Source organism: Melopsittacus undulatus, chromosome 2 (genome assembly GCF_012275295.1).
Source record: "Melopsittacus undulatus isolate bMelUnd1 chromosome 2, bMelUnd1.mat.Z, whole genome shotgun sequence".
NCBI classification, from domain to species: Eukaryota; Metazoa; Chordata; class Aves; order Psittaciformes; family Psittaculidae; genus Melopsittacus; species Melopsittacus undulatus.
In genome coordinates, this window is record NC_047528.1 from 103475778 (window position 1) to 103490176 (window position 14399).

The window sequence follows — 14399 nt, forward strand, 5'->3', positions numbered from 1 at the left end:
AAGATAAGGGCAGGAGGAGGAAGCTTCTTGCTTTCTGAAACTGGGATGACAGCTAGCAATGCAGAGCCCTGGGTGCCTCAGGCAGTGACCTTTCAGAGTGGGATAAATTGTGGAAGAGGGGAAGAGGAAGGTCACTAACCACAACTCTCCTGTTAAAGATCCTCTTGGTAATAACAGCGCACTGGCAGAAGGGTCTGGATAGGCATGTATGCCATTACCTAGCAGTGGGGACAGGACGCTTTAATGTGAGTATGCTGGTGCCCCATGCCAGCACTGGAAGGAAAGCTTCCCCTCTGCCAGGCTCCTGACAGTGGTGCCACCATGAAGATAGTGGCCATGCTCCTCTGGGAGCCCCTTGGTCTCTCCTGCTTTCCCACCCTTCTCACGGAGCCCAGGGTGGAAGCTGGTTGCACCATCCCAGCCGATACTAGAGGAAGAGTTGCTGTGTGCATACAGGAGCTATTTGGGTTCCTGGGCAAGCCTGGGGCATTGAAATAAGCATGCTTGTTGTTGCAACACCTCTTTCGTGCTGTGGTTTCAGTTCTTGCGCTCCTCCCCTCCTCACTGACGAACACTGTAGGAATGCACCAAGCCAAAGTCTTTGGGTTTCTATTTAATTTTTCCCTTTACTTGACTCTGAATAAAACACAGAGATGAATAACATTCTGGGCTCCAAAATAAGGTTATGCTATGCTGCTGCAGTATTTTCAAAAATGATCCATGGAATTTTAGGTTTTCCTGAAAATCCAGTTGGAGCTCCTTCTCAGAGAGCAGGTACTCAGTTCCTACAACCTGTGTCCCTCTAAGATACATTCAGGAGAGTGGTAGAATCATTAGCTGCTCCCAAAAGCTTGGTCTAAGAATTTGAGATGCTGTCCAAGAAGATATGAAAATTGAAAAGACAACTATATTGTGGGTCCTGATGAGGCCTTCTAGGCAGAACAGAAATATAAACAACATGTATTAATGGAAGCTTTCTTGAAAAAAGTGCAATTCACATGCTCTGCTCATCATTCTGGTGCTATCTTATAAATTATTCCAGTGTTAACCTGATTGCTTACTAAGCTTTCAAAATGGTAGCATATAATGCTACTGTGAATTTTCTTCCTGCCCTAACTGGCTGATCATTAATTTAAAATCAAAAGAAGCCTGGCATTTCAAAATCTGAAAGGTATTTTACTGCTTGGGAATTTCAGCCTTCCCTTTAAATTTAAGTATTTGCCTTCTATAACTTGTCTGTAATGTTTTCTTGCCTCACCCAACACCATTGTTGAAGCAATGATATTAAATTTGTCGTGATCCTGTAATTTGCAGCAGGTTTTGTTCCCAAATGGGATGCTGTGTCAGCACAGAATATTGTGTTGTAAATTGCAGGGTTGGAGTCTTCTAACTCACTATCTTTTTACTTTCAAAAAATAAGCAGCACAAGCTGGGATGCTTTCTGAAGCTAACAAAAATAGAGAAAGCAAACATGATTAGTTTTAGGGTTCCAGCTCAAGGAGGTGAAGTTCAAAAACCTGCAATTGAGCAAGGTTATTAATTAACGACTACTTACTGGATTCTTCCCAATTTATGACTTCATGTATCAACTCTTTCGGTAAAACATCCTTTCTGGTTATAAACATGCCCACTGAGTAATCATACAGTATGTACAGCCAAAAAAAAACCCCAAACAACCCAGCAACTGAGAACTCAGCAGCTACAAATTAGTAGAGCCTGTAACTGACTGGAGCAAGTCTTCAGAGAAGCAGCTTATTGAAAGAAAGACTTCTCAGTTGTTATAATAAAGTGTAATGCAAGCCTCTTCTGTGCTAAAGAGGAGCCAGTGCTGCTGGAGTGTGCTTCCCGTGCTGGAAGCATGTGCTGACTGCAGTGCTGGGGGCTGAAAGACAGCCCTACAGTTGGGTCAGCACTTGATCTCTGTGACTGCTCCAAGTTTGAGTGAGGGCTGCAGTGCTGTTCAGTTGTACTGAGCTAACTGTGAAAAACTCTGGAGGGCTCAGGGGCTCCTGGGCAGGCTGGGGGTCCTTGGCCCCCAAGAGACTTGCAACCATGGCCACTTCTCTGTGCTCTTTTTCTGGAACAATGCTGTGCATTGTTTGAACAGACAAACCTGAAAAGAGCTTGGAGAGCATCTGCTTCCCTAGTAGCCTTCAGACTTTTATGTTTAACCACCCTGTTGATCAGGACATTGTAGATGTTTGTATTCCTTCTAGTAGGATGGGGAATGAGAGGAAGAGAGAGGTATGGAAAGTGAGCATGGAGTTGAGAAGCTGAAGACCAAAGAAGTGGACAAGATCTTTTCTCTCCCTGGCAGGTGGAGAACTTTTTTGTGTAGTGAGGAACTCACATCAAAATCTCATTTTGATTTAACCATGTTTCAATAATAAATGCAATTTCACTATGAGAGGCTGAAACATCACTAGAAATCAGTGGTAATTAGTGAACATTTTACTTGTGGGATGCTTGATCTCAGACAGAATGCCAAGGTTTCAGGATCCTGCAGGAGGTGGCTTTCCCTATTTCCCTGATTGCTCTTTGCCTCCCATCATCATGGTTATTTGCAGTCACTAATAATCTCATAACTTGCCTGTAAGGCATTGTCTTTGCCTTATGGATTAGAAGATGAAGCGCTTCACAGACTGACTTGCCCAAAGTCATGCAGGAAATAAGTGTCTGAGCCAAAATCTCGAAACCAGTATTTCTGAATCACAATTTTGACATCTCTGTACTAGCTTTGATTAGGTTAAGGTTGGACAGCTGGGCAGGAAGGAAGATTTAACCCCAAACACAAAAAAATCCAAAATCCTATGTTGATATTCTTTAGTGAGAAACACTGCTTCCAATCCAAGTGTTATGCTCTGATCCTTCACATCTCCCTAGCTGTCAATTACTCTAAAAATCCTTTCCCAGTGTGTTTACTTTTGTCACATTCCCCATGAATGGACCTTCAGGTCTGAAAGCTTTTTTCTTTGCTGCTTCTTGTTTCTTTATCTTTTTCCTTTTTTTGTTTTCCTTTTGGTAGCCTGTTTTCTTTCTGTGGTGTTGGAGGGCAGGCAAGGGAGGAATCCTGGAGGCAGCCAGCCAAGGGTGTGAGCAGTGATGGGTTAAGTTTTGCTGACACAGATTCCTGTAACTGTTGTGTACACTTGCCCTGCCAGGAACAGCCCATAAGGCGGCAAGTTTTGAAAGTCAAAGCAGTCCAGGCCAGTAATCTATTGACCTGTGTGGAGCTGCAGGAGAAAACCTCTGTGTGTGTGTTCTGAGGAAACTTATTAATTAAATATAATAATATTTAATTATCTAAGTAATAAGTGGCTTGGAGCTACAGGAGTCTGATGAAGCCTATGCAAGAGGCTGAGTAGGCTGGTGTGCTCAGGGTGCAGGAGGGAGAAAGAGACTCTACAAGGTGAGCTGCCAGGGCTGCCTGGTCCTGGGGTGGGATGCTGGTGATCCCCAGTAAGTGCTACCTAACTCCTGTCATGTCATATAAAGGGTACAGTTCCCACCCTGCCTTTGTTTGTCTGCTTCTCTTTGGAATTCCCAAGCAAACGCTCTGTACTGGTTGGAGTTTTAAAGTAACCTGAACAGGCTTCCCAATATTGACAGGATCAGAAACTTTCTCTGATTTCCAGTAAAAAGCTTAAAATAGGATGTAACTCTAAATTGGCTTCATTAAACAAGTTACATATCTCTTTAACTGATCAATGAGGCAACTCTGGTACTTTGCTTCTCCATAGGATGTTTCCTGCACATTAAGTTAATGAATTTATCTGTGTCTCCTTGTTACAATGTCAGAGAAGCTGTTCAAAGCCTAATACTCTGAAGGTGACTGTTCAAAGGAACAGCTTGATGGACATACTTATGTTTAAGTATATTTTAAAGTCTTCTACCAAGAATGCCCTCTTTATCAGAGGAAGCATTGCTTTACTTAAGTGGGTTGTTGCTGTGTGCTGCTGCTTCTTGTTAAAAATGAGCTGTTATCCTGGAAATCTGCTAACAACTGGTAATTTGAGATACAAAACATTAGTGGTAGGGCTGAGGGGTGACGTGAGAGGGAAGTGTAGGCTATCCAGAACCGTAACAGGTCTGCGTGACCTGTGTCAGATTGTCTGGCTCTTGCAACCAGGCAATAAACTCATAAGTTTTATCAGCTTTTCAGAAGGTAGAGTGTTTAGCCTCTGTCCTTGAGCAAAGCTTAAAGTTATCTTGATTCGTTGACTGGAATCATGCTCTCCAGCTCCCATTTCTCATTAAACAGACTGACCTATTTATGTTATTTAGCTTTCCTTTGACCTAAGATGTGATAGAGGTATAATACCATTGTTCTATAGATTGTTCTGTAGTGTAGCTATGAGAACTGTAGCCTAATTGTTCTGTTTCCTCAACAGCATATTTTTAAAATCAAAATTAACACTGTTCTGTCACCCTTTAGTTATTAACATAGAAGATCTGGATGCCACAATATTATTATGGAAAGATTTTTGAGAAAAGTAAAAGCTTATTCATGGGCTTATTTCTGATTTATCAGATCTGTTGTGATTTGTAGCACTTTTATTTGTGGTAGAGTTGCAGTGACTGTTTTCCCTGACTGTGTTTCTTTCAGAGGATTTAACATTCAGTGTGTCTGTGTGCATTTTCACATGGTGTCGCATGTCCTCAGGGAACTTGTGCTCTCAGCTTTTGAGCTGCAAGATGTGACCATTTTCATGGGGCTGATATGAAGAGTGGGTGATTGCTTGTGACGTGCTCTTGATCCATGCTTTTCTGGGGTGTGATCTTTGTGCAACGTCTGGAGTGGGGCTGGGAGAAAGAAGGGACAGATATTGAGGTGCTCAGGGATGCTGCCAGAGCTCCTCTCTCTGCTGGGGCAGACACAAACTGCTGTCAATAGTGAAGAGGGGTTCATCTGGGCCTTCGGTGTATTAGCTAGTCATGCTATTGACACACTGGTAAAGGAGCTTTGCTTTGCTTAACTGTATTATTTGAAGCAACACCTCACCTTATGGGGAATGTGTCTGAAATGACATCACGGTTTTAAACATTTGTTTAGCCTTTGTGCAGGGTGCATTCTTAGGCACATTGCCCATTCCTCCTTGGTCTGGAAGAGTGTGTAAGCTTGCCAGAATCCAGTCCCCTACAGATACCAAAGAGAGTTGTTCCTCACAGAAGAGGGAAGAGTTATACTCTTGGTTCAAGCAGCAGCTAGAGCTTGCTTTGCCTTTAGTTATGTGGGAAGAGCTCCACTTACTGGTAGAGCTCCACTTACTGGTAGAGCAAATTTCTAGACTGTTATTTGTGGTGAGTTGGTCCTGGCCTAAAAAGATGTCAACTGTTACAAAAGGTAATGTGGCTGCCTTACTGGGAAATTCTGTTCAGTGCAAGACTTCTTGTGTCCTTACTATGTAAACTCAAAAATATTTGATGGTTTACTATTTCATGCATGGAAGCTAGTGGATATATTGGCATAGAGAAAGTGCTTTTTTATGGATGTGAAAGAAGTAGGTCTAGAATGTCTTCAGGAGAGTTTGCTGTCTGGCTCACTACACATGTGTGGCTGGTATGGATGTACACATCATGCTTTCCTACTGTGATTAAAAAAAAAGAATTCCAGGTTTGACCAAGCAGTGAATGACCAACATATTTTTTTTTATTTTGTTTTTTTTTTTTTTTTTACTTTTTCCTGACCAGCTCGGCACTTCTGCTTCCTCCTTTGCTGTGCACAAAGAAACAGGTCCTACTGTGAATGTCATACAATCATAGAATGGTTTGGATTGGAAGGGACCTTAAAGATCATCTAGTTCCAACCCCCTTGCCATGGGCAGGAATGCCTTCCACTAGACCAGCTTGCTTCAACCCTCATCCAGCCTGGCCTTGAGCACTGCCAGGGACAGGGCATCAACAGTAAGGTCCTTTCCAACCTTAACTATTCTATGATTCTATGATTCTATCTCCGGGTAATCTATACCAGTATCTCACCACTCTCACAGGGAAAATTTTTTTTCTTAATATCTAATCCAAATTTCCCCTCTTTCAGTTTAAAGCCATTACCTGTTGTCCTGTCACTACATGCCCTTGTTGGAAGTCTCTCTTCAGCTTTCTTGTAGGCCCCCTTTAAGCACTGGAAGCCACTCTAAGGTCTTCCCAGAGCTTTCTCTTCTCCAGGCTGAACAAGCCCAACTCTCTCAGCCTGTCTTCACAGGAGAGGTGCTCCAGCCCTCTCATCATTTTTGTGGCCCTCTTCTGAACTCACTTCAACAGGTCTACATCCCTCTTGTGTTGGGGGCTCCAGAGCTGAGCACAGCAGTCCAGGTGGGGTCTGAGTAGTACAGAGTAAAGAATCACCTCCCTTGACCTGCTGGTCACGCTTCTTGTGATGCAGCTGGCTTTCTGGGCTGCAGGCTCACAATACCAAGTCATGTCCAGTAGAGTACTGCATATCTCCTTGCCTACTGGCTCCTTAGTGGGAGCAGCAAACTCTTGGGAATTTGCTGTTCCAACAGGCACCAATTAACCTTAAAAAAAAAGGTTCACTAATGGTGATTTAGAGGGCCTCCTGACAGTTAAATACTGTAGGCTAATCCATTCAGAGGGGTCATAGTTCATGAATTACTGTCATACATAATGCAGGACAAGGCTTGCCTAATTACAGGCATGCTGGGGCCTGTATGTTGAAATGTCTTGGCTGGCTTTGAGTGAGTTGGTACTGTCCCTGGAGGCATTGCTATTGCATCAGAAAGGCACTGCTGGGGTGTGGGTCCACATGCATGAGGCTGGATTTCTTTCACATTGAAGCCAGGCATGAGCCATGTAGATGACTGGGGGTGTCTTGGCTCAGGGGTCTCTTTGTGCTTCTAACCAAGAAATGACAGGGGTTTTTCTAGAAATGAAAAATGCTTTGTGCCCCTATAAAATGATTACAGCTTGATGCGTCATCCTTGTTACATCATCTGGGCTACTGCACTGCCACTGACTTACGGACAAAGTTCTTCTTTGCTGTCTCAGTCTCTGAGGCTGGACAGCTTACCTGCTGCTTGGCTAGTGAGTAGGAGGGTATATAAGAAAGTGGTGTGTGTGTATATGATGCCGTGGTAGTATGGTCCCATGGTATTATGCTCCTTTTTGGGGTGCTTGGGATAGCAGCTCTGGCTATATGGTCACAGTAGTCAGCACAGACACAAAAATGATGGAGGTACCTCTTGTCAATGATAGAAACAGATCCTATCTGAGCCTGAAATAACTGGGTCATGCTTCAGGGTTTTCGAGTCAAGCTGAAGCTGTTTTTCAGGTGAAGCTGATTTGATTTGCTGCTAGTCAAAAAATTGGTTCTGGCAGGAATAATCAATACGGCCTCTAATTGTTGTAACAATGTAAACACATTCATGCCTAGCAGCCATTCCCTGTTTTAATGCATGGTATGCAAGTGCTCCAGTGTTGGGTGAAACTGCTGAGGGACTAAAAAGACATATGAGTGTGTGCTTACTCAACCAAAATTAGAACATTATCTGATTTTAGTTCTAGAGACCAAGTAGCTCTAGGCACTAAGGCAAGTGTGTTACTATTCCCCAACATTCTTGCAAGGGATTGTCCACAATAACCTGACTTCCTGAAAATAATCCAGGAATTTGTCATGCACTTATTAAAGATTTTTATGGTCTTACGGTCATGCAGTTTTACTGTCTTTTCTGCATTCACAGGGAGCTCCCCACAAGTCAAGGGTTTAAACCTCAAATAACCTCTATGAACAACGCAGTGCTGCCCACTTCCCTTCTCCCTCGCCTTTGTAATTTATCCAACCCTTAGAGCTGGGCTGGCTGTGACAGGAGGCTCAGCTCCTGGTTCTGATACAGGGCTGCCACTGGCTGTGCAACAAGTTCCACGTGGTTCACAGTGCATTGCAGATGAGCTTTGGGCAGGGCAAAATGCATTTGTTATTAGGCATTACTACTGCTCTGCATATTACTCTGGAATCGCACTGTGCTAAGTGATGTGCAAAAAAACCATGCTCCCAGCTCCTGGCACCCTGTAAGCTTAAGTGAATACTGACACAATCTCGTGAAGGGATCCAAACAGACATAGATATGTTCCTCTGGCCTTAGTAGCAAAGACTTGCCAAGTCACTTAGGAAAGCAAAGTAGTTTCTAGAGACTGCAAAGCTGCTTTGGCAGATTACATCTTATCAGGAAACTGAAGCAATACCATGTGTCCTAGGTTCAGCAGTAGCAGTCATTTTTCTCCTTCTTAGTAGCTGGTGCAGTGCTGTGTTTTGACTTTCAGCACAGGAACACAGATGTTTCTAGTTGTTGCTAAATAATGATTATTCTGATCAAGGACATTCTCAGTCTCATGCTCTGCCACGGGGGAGGGTAAGCTGGCAGGAAGCAGAGACAGGACATCTGAACCAAACTAGCCAAAGGGGTACCAAAGCACTTCATGCCCAGGGTATAAACTGGGGGCAGCTACTCAGATGGGATAGATCACTGCTTGGGTTGGGCTGGGTATCGGTCGGTGGGTGGTGAGCTGTTTTATCCTATTCTCTTGTTATTTCCCTTATCATTATTATTATTGGTTCTCTTTCACAGACACCCTCTTGCTGTGGGGAAAGAGCTTTCATGCCCTTGTGAAGTTGACAGCTACACTGGTGGTGGCATATGCCTCTGGTAGGGTCTCCCATGCCAGACAGGTCTCAACTGAAGGGTCAGACAAAGTGTGTCCACGGGCAGGATGGATTCACTAGCCTTTGGGTAACCATCCTAGGAGAAGGACAACTCTAACTTCAAACCTGGGCACATGGAGTTTGTTTAGCCTTGTAAGAGAAGGATACTCTAACCAAACCTATGACCTGAGGACTTTGCTGTCCCCGTCAAAGCTTGCTAGGCCCTGGCAGATAAACCTCAGCTGTAAAGCGTGGAGCCAGTTCCACACACGCTGTGCCTCACCTAAAAAATCCACTGCACAGGCCTGAAGGGTTTACTCACACTTGCAAGTAAGCGTGGGTAAAGCCCTTCCCAAATCTTCATTTGTGAAGTCAAGCCATCATCATTATTATTGGTTGTAGCAGTAGTAGTTTTGTGTTATACCTTAGTTACTGGACTGTTCTTATCTCAACCAGTGGGAACTATTTGCTTTTGATTCTCCTCCCCATCCCTCTGGGAGCAGGGGGAGGAAGAAGTGGGGAGAGTGAGTGAGCAGCTACGTGGTTTTGAGACTGTTTTGGCTGGACTTAAACCACGACACCATGATATGGTAAGAGACACTTAAATCTCTTCCAGTGGCAATGTAGTCATGCTTTATGAACAAAATAGAGGGCTGACACACAGCTACATGGAAAAAATATACTTGTGATAAATGCTTGTGTAATACATGATGGATACTTGTCATAACCTTAAGCATGACAATATGTAACTATCTGGACCATAATAATTGCTAGAAAAACACTTCAATTGCATTTCATGTGTTCTCCATTTCAGTGCTGTGGGAAGTCATTGTGTAGACAAGATATGAATATTTGAAATAGTTAAGTTGCATAGATGAGAAAAATGTCAGCCATAAAATGAAACTTTTGTTATTGTCGATCTCCTCTTGAAGTAAGAGTTAAACCCTTACAACTGAATATCAAAGTTTCTTCAGCTTGTGGAGTTTTATCCAGCATCCAATAAAGACTAGAAATCCTGCATTTGTCATATTTTTCCAGAAGTAGATTGGTGAATAAAAGAGGTGCAGAGAGCTACATCTGCTTCAACAATTGAGGTTACTAAATAAGAACAACAAAAAAAATTACCTGGAAATTTCTTGTATTACTTTGCGCTTTTTTTTTTCCAGAATAACCAACAATTCATAGTGTAAGGTGAAACTGAATTTCAGTTCCTGAAAAGCATGGGAGTGTTATGACTTTTTCTGTATTGTGACTTTTCATCAAATTGCTTTTTTAACCTGACAAAAGCATACAAATTTTCAGACATTCACATTTAGGTAGACTGGCTGCTCTCTTCTTCCCTGCCTGAATAAAAGGCAAATGCTGACACTTGTGTGTTACAGTCTACACACTGATGCAACTTCTGAGGCCACATCTGGAATATTGCGTCCAGTTCTGGGCCCCTCAGTTCAAGAAGGACAGGGAATTGCTTGAAAGAGTCCAGCGCAGAGCCACAAAGATGATGAAGGGAGTGGAACACCTCCCTTATGAGGAGAGGCTGAAAGAGCTGGGTCTCTTTAGCTTGGAGGAGACTGAGGGGTGACCTCATCAGTGTTTACAAATATGTAAAGGGTGGGTGTCAGGATGATGGAGCTAGTTTTTTTTCTGTGATATCCAGTGATAGGAGAAGGGGCAATGGGTGTAAACTGGAGCATAGGAGGTTCCACGTTAACATCAGGAAGAACTTCTTTACTGTAAGAGTAACAGAGCACTGGAACAGGTTGCCCAGGGGTGTTGTGGAGTCTCCTACATTGGAGATATTCAAGGCCTGCCTGGACCAGCTCCTGTGTGATGTAGTCTAGATTACCCTGCTCGGGGTTGGACTAGATGATCTTTCGAGGTCCCTTCTAACCCTTGGGATTCTGTGATTCTGTGAAAATCTCTTTCTTTACCTATTCATCTGGCAGCTGCCTTTGTCATACTGAATGCTAGTCAGTGGGCTCCAAGTTATTGTAACACTCTTCAGACACTTCAATTATGTTTCTTTTCAGTTTTCTTATGTGTAACAGGATCACCTAGCTTGCTTGGACACCCATCCTTCTGACAGCATTTTAAAAGTAGTCTTAAAAGATGAAGTTGCTTCAAATACTCTAAATTTTGAACCAAGAATGTCTGGGTAAATCAAATAGTAGAGATGCCTTATTTCTATTGAAGTGAATAAAGTTGTGATGGATTCTTGTGAACAAACTGATGGTCTTCCATCATCTCTTGGCGATGTCATGATTTCACAGTATCCACCTCTGACACCTCACACCTTCCAGGGCAGAAGGTGTTTAGCATTTTCAAGCTGAGTGTTAGTTGTGTTTTTAACTTAAAAAAAATATTTGAAGAACTGATGTGTTACTCTGGTATGAAGGAATGATGAGCAGCAGCAAAGGAACACGGAAGTCTTTTGGCTTTAGTGCCAGGTTCTCTGACATAATTGGGACTCTCCAGGAGGTGTGGAATCTGCCTCCAGGACAGATGCAGCTCATCTATAGGAAAGCAGACTTGCCTGTTGCAGCACTGTACAAATTAGGCATGCTGGCTTGTTTTTAAGAGATGATGGGGCTGGAGAGAAACGAGGAAGCTTCCCAAAACCCTAGGTGAAGCTGAAGTCAACAGATAGTTTGGCACATTGGCATCCAGGGCCTCCAATAGTAGTGTTTCAGCCCCTGCTGTGAGCTCGTGACTGCGGGGTGATGGTCAGGACATGGAATCACTTCTGTTACCAGTCTTGCTGACAGAGGTAGGAGCAGCTGTGCTGCTATACCCCACAAATGTCAGTGGGATGGCTAGGGGAAGGGCCCTAGTGATAAGCAGTACTCAGTCTTGGCCCTCCTGCTTCATGTCACTTAACCCAGCTCTTCCACCTTGTATGCTCAACTTGTGGAGTGGATTCTGCCCAGAGACCTCTGACCATATGTAAGGGTCCTATCTAAATTCATACAGATCACGTTGTACTAACATGGGAGTAGCCCACTGTGTAGAAAGAATAGAGGGGTTTAAGTGAAATGGAAAATATAATGTTGTGTTTGCATTTTCAAAGTGTAGCAAATGTGGGTTGTGGTATTATGGCCATCAGTGTTAAATGTGACCATTATTTGTGGTTCACTGAATGAGAAACAGCTCAGGACAGGATCTGTCTCTTCCACCAAGACAGGTGTCTTTTGCACTTGCATGATGAGCTAACAGATGGGGGGTATTGGAGACTACTTCTGGCCAGCTTTTACACCTTCCTTTTTGAAACTGTCCATTTTATTAAGGCACTAGGGCATGTACTGAGAAAATGAAAGAGAGAAATATATTTCACATAGCTGTATGCTCACCCTCCTGTTGCTGTGACAGGATTTGCATATTTGAAATCTACTTTAACACAACTCCTCAGAAGCTGAGGTCACAGGGATTAACTTCTGTTGTGCCAGGCTTGTGAGGCTTGAGATCAGAATGGCTGTGAGCAATGGAAAATGTTTTACACAGTAAAAGGAGAGATAAATATCAGAGTTTTGTAGCAGTTCCAACTGAGTAATGACTCCAGTTAATCTCTGCTGAAAATTTTCAAAGAGAAATATTTCTCCTTGTGCAAGATGGCTGGTACTTGGTATGACAAACTTGGGTATTAATGTGTTCAGTTCTGGGCCCCTCACTACAAGAGACATAGTGGGGTGCTGCAGTCAGTCCAGACAAGGGCAATGAAGCTGGCGAAAGGTCTGGAGCACAAGTCTTGTGAGGAATGGCTGAAGGAACTGGGGTTGTTTAATCTGGAGAAGAGAAGGCTCAGGGAGGACCTTATTGCTCTCTTACAACTACCTGAAAGGAGGATGGAGTGAGGAGGTGGCTGGTCTCTTCTCCCAAGGAATAAGCAATAGGACAAGAGTAAATGGCCTTAAGCTGCTCCAGGGGAGGGTTAGAATTGATATTAGGAAAAAATTCTTAACTGAAATGGTGATCAGTCATTCGAACAGGCTTCCCAAGGAAGTGGTTGAGTCACCAACCCTGAAGATTTAAAAGGCATGTAGATGTGGTGTTTAGTGACATGGTTAAGTGGTGGACATGGCAGTGCTAGGTTTATACTTGGACTTAATGATCTTAAAGGTTTCCTCCAACCTAAAGAATAGTTCTGACACTAAAGGGAAAGCTATGGAAATGTGTGTACATCTCAGACAAATGGAAGGGAACAAGAATATATTTGGATGTTCTTGAAAAAATAGCTTTGATGTGAGAAATAGTGGTGGGGAGGAATTATAATTGTGAGGAACAAACAAATGTATTCTTTCCTGCAGTCCAGATCAAAATTTTAATAGACTGTGGTAACATACTGAACATTCAATCAGAATTATGCTAAAGGCAAACTCAAGCAATGAGGTGGCAATGCATCCTTCTGTGGTATTTCCTTCTATATAAAACCTGAAAGTTTGAGCTCATGCCTTTTATGTAAAGGAGAAAGGAGAAACAAGCTGTGGAGTGGGTGGGAGCTAAGATATGGCTAAGTATAGGCTTGCTAAGACTCTACTAGAAGAATGAAAAGGTGGAGCCTCATGCTCTCTATTGGTGGACTAAGAAGACTGTAAGAAAGCTGGATGAAGGGTTGCAGCTACATGAGAAGTGGTAAGGTGGATGTGTGCATGCTAAAGAAAAAAAAAATCTACCAAGCAGCCTGATCAGAATGAAGCAGAAACTAATCCATGCACTTTGAGACTGGAGCCTTCTCCCAATTCTCAGACAATGCTGGCATCATGTGGCCAATTTATTTAGCTTGCCTTGTACTACAATATTTCTGAAAAAATTTGTTCTTTCTCAGCGTTTTTCTGATCTTTCACACACACCACTAACCTCAGCTGGCTTATAAATAAATCTTTCCTAATATCCAGTCTAAACCTCCTCTGGTACAACTCGAGGCCATTTCCTCTTGTCCTGTCACTTGGGAGAAGAGGCTACACTCACCTTGTTACAACCTCCTTTCAGGTAGTTGCAGAAAGTGACATGGTTTCTCCTGAGCCTTCTTTTCAGACTAAACAACTTGCCTGGATGTCCTGGGATACTCTCTCCATTTTGTAGAAGACATAAAGAATCTTAATTGTCATTTAGGTTCTTTTGTTTTCTGACCACTACTTTTATTTTTCAAATGATCAAACTGTTTCTTCTAACACAGAAGAATATGATAAGAATATGATAAGGAGACTATAATAAGAAGAATATGATATGAAGAATAAGAGAAGATAGCTCTGTTTTGCTTTTGAATCTAAATGAAAGGAGGAAATTGCCACCTGTGTGACAGGCTGTGGTGGGAATATTTTCCTACTGTGGCAATATGCTTGTAAGGAGGGAGTGCAATGTTAGACGACAAGGTTTGCAGGAAGGGGAAAGAAACTATGGTAGCAATTCTTCCTAGGGAGGAAGAGTATGGTCTGCAAGAAAGAGGAGAGGTTAAGCTCATTTTGGCAACAGTTGGTAAAAGAGACATCTTGCAGTGGCCAGGGGGTATCCTCACAAGGTAAAAGGAGTGAGAACAAATAGGAATGTGAGCTGTAGAGATGTTTTTCATGGATACTCTGCAAAGAAGCAGCATCCTGTTAAAGATCTTGAAGGGGGCGCAGTGATCACTGGGCTACGTAGAAGAAAACAGTGCATACCTCTGACTTTAACTGACTAGTTTAATAAACCGGGCTATAGAAAATGAGGATATATTAACAGTAATATTACTGGTATTCTGGAAGAATGGCAA

The 14399-nt window shown here is 42.9% G+C and overlaps 1 protein-coding gene across 6 annotated transcripts in view; it reads left to right on the plus strand.

Moving 5' to 3' along the window:
• Positions 1–9147: 9147 nt before the first annotated feature.
• ZPLD1 (zona pellucida like domain containing 1) overlaps positions 9148–14399 on the plus strand; it is a 110260-nt gene continuing 105008 nt past the window's right edge. For all 6 annotated transcript variants that reach the window (XR_004080935.2, XM_031051410.2, XM_031051407.2 and 3 more), the window contains exon 1: positions 9148–9246. The gene's annotated coding sequence lies outside the window, so the exon portion shown is untranslated. The remainder of the gene's footprint in view (positions 9247–14399) is intronic.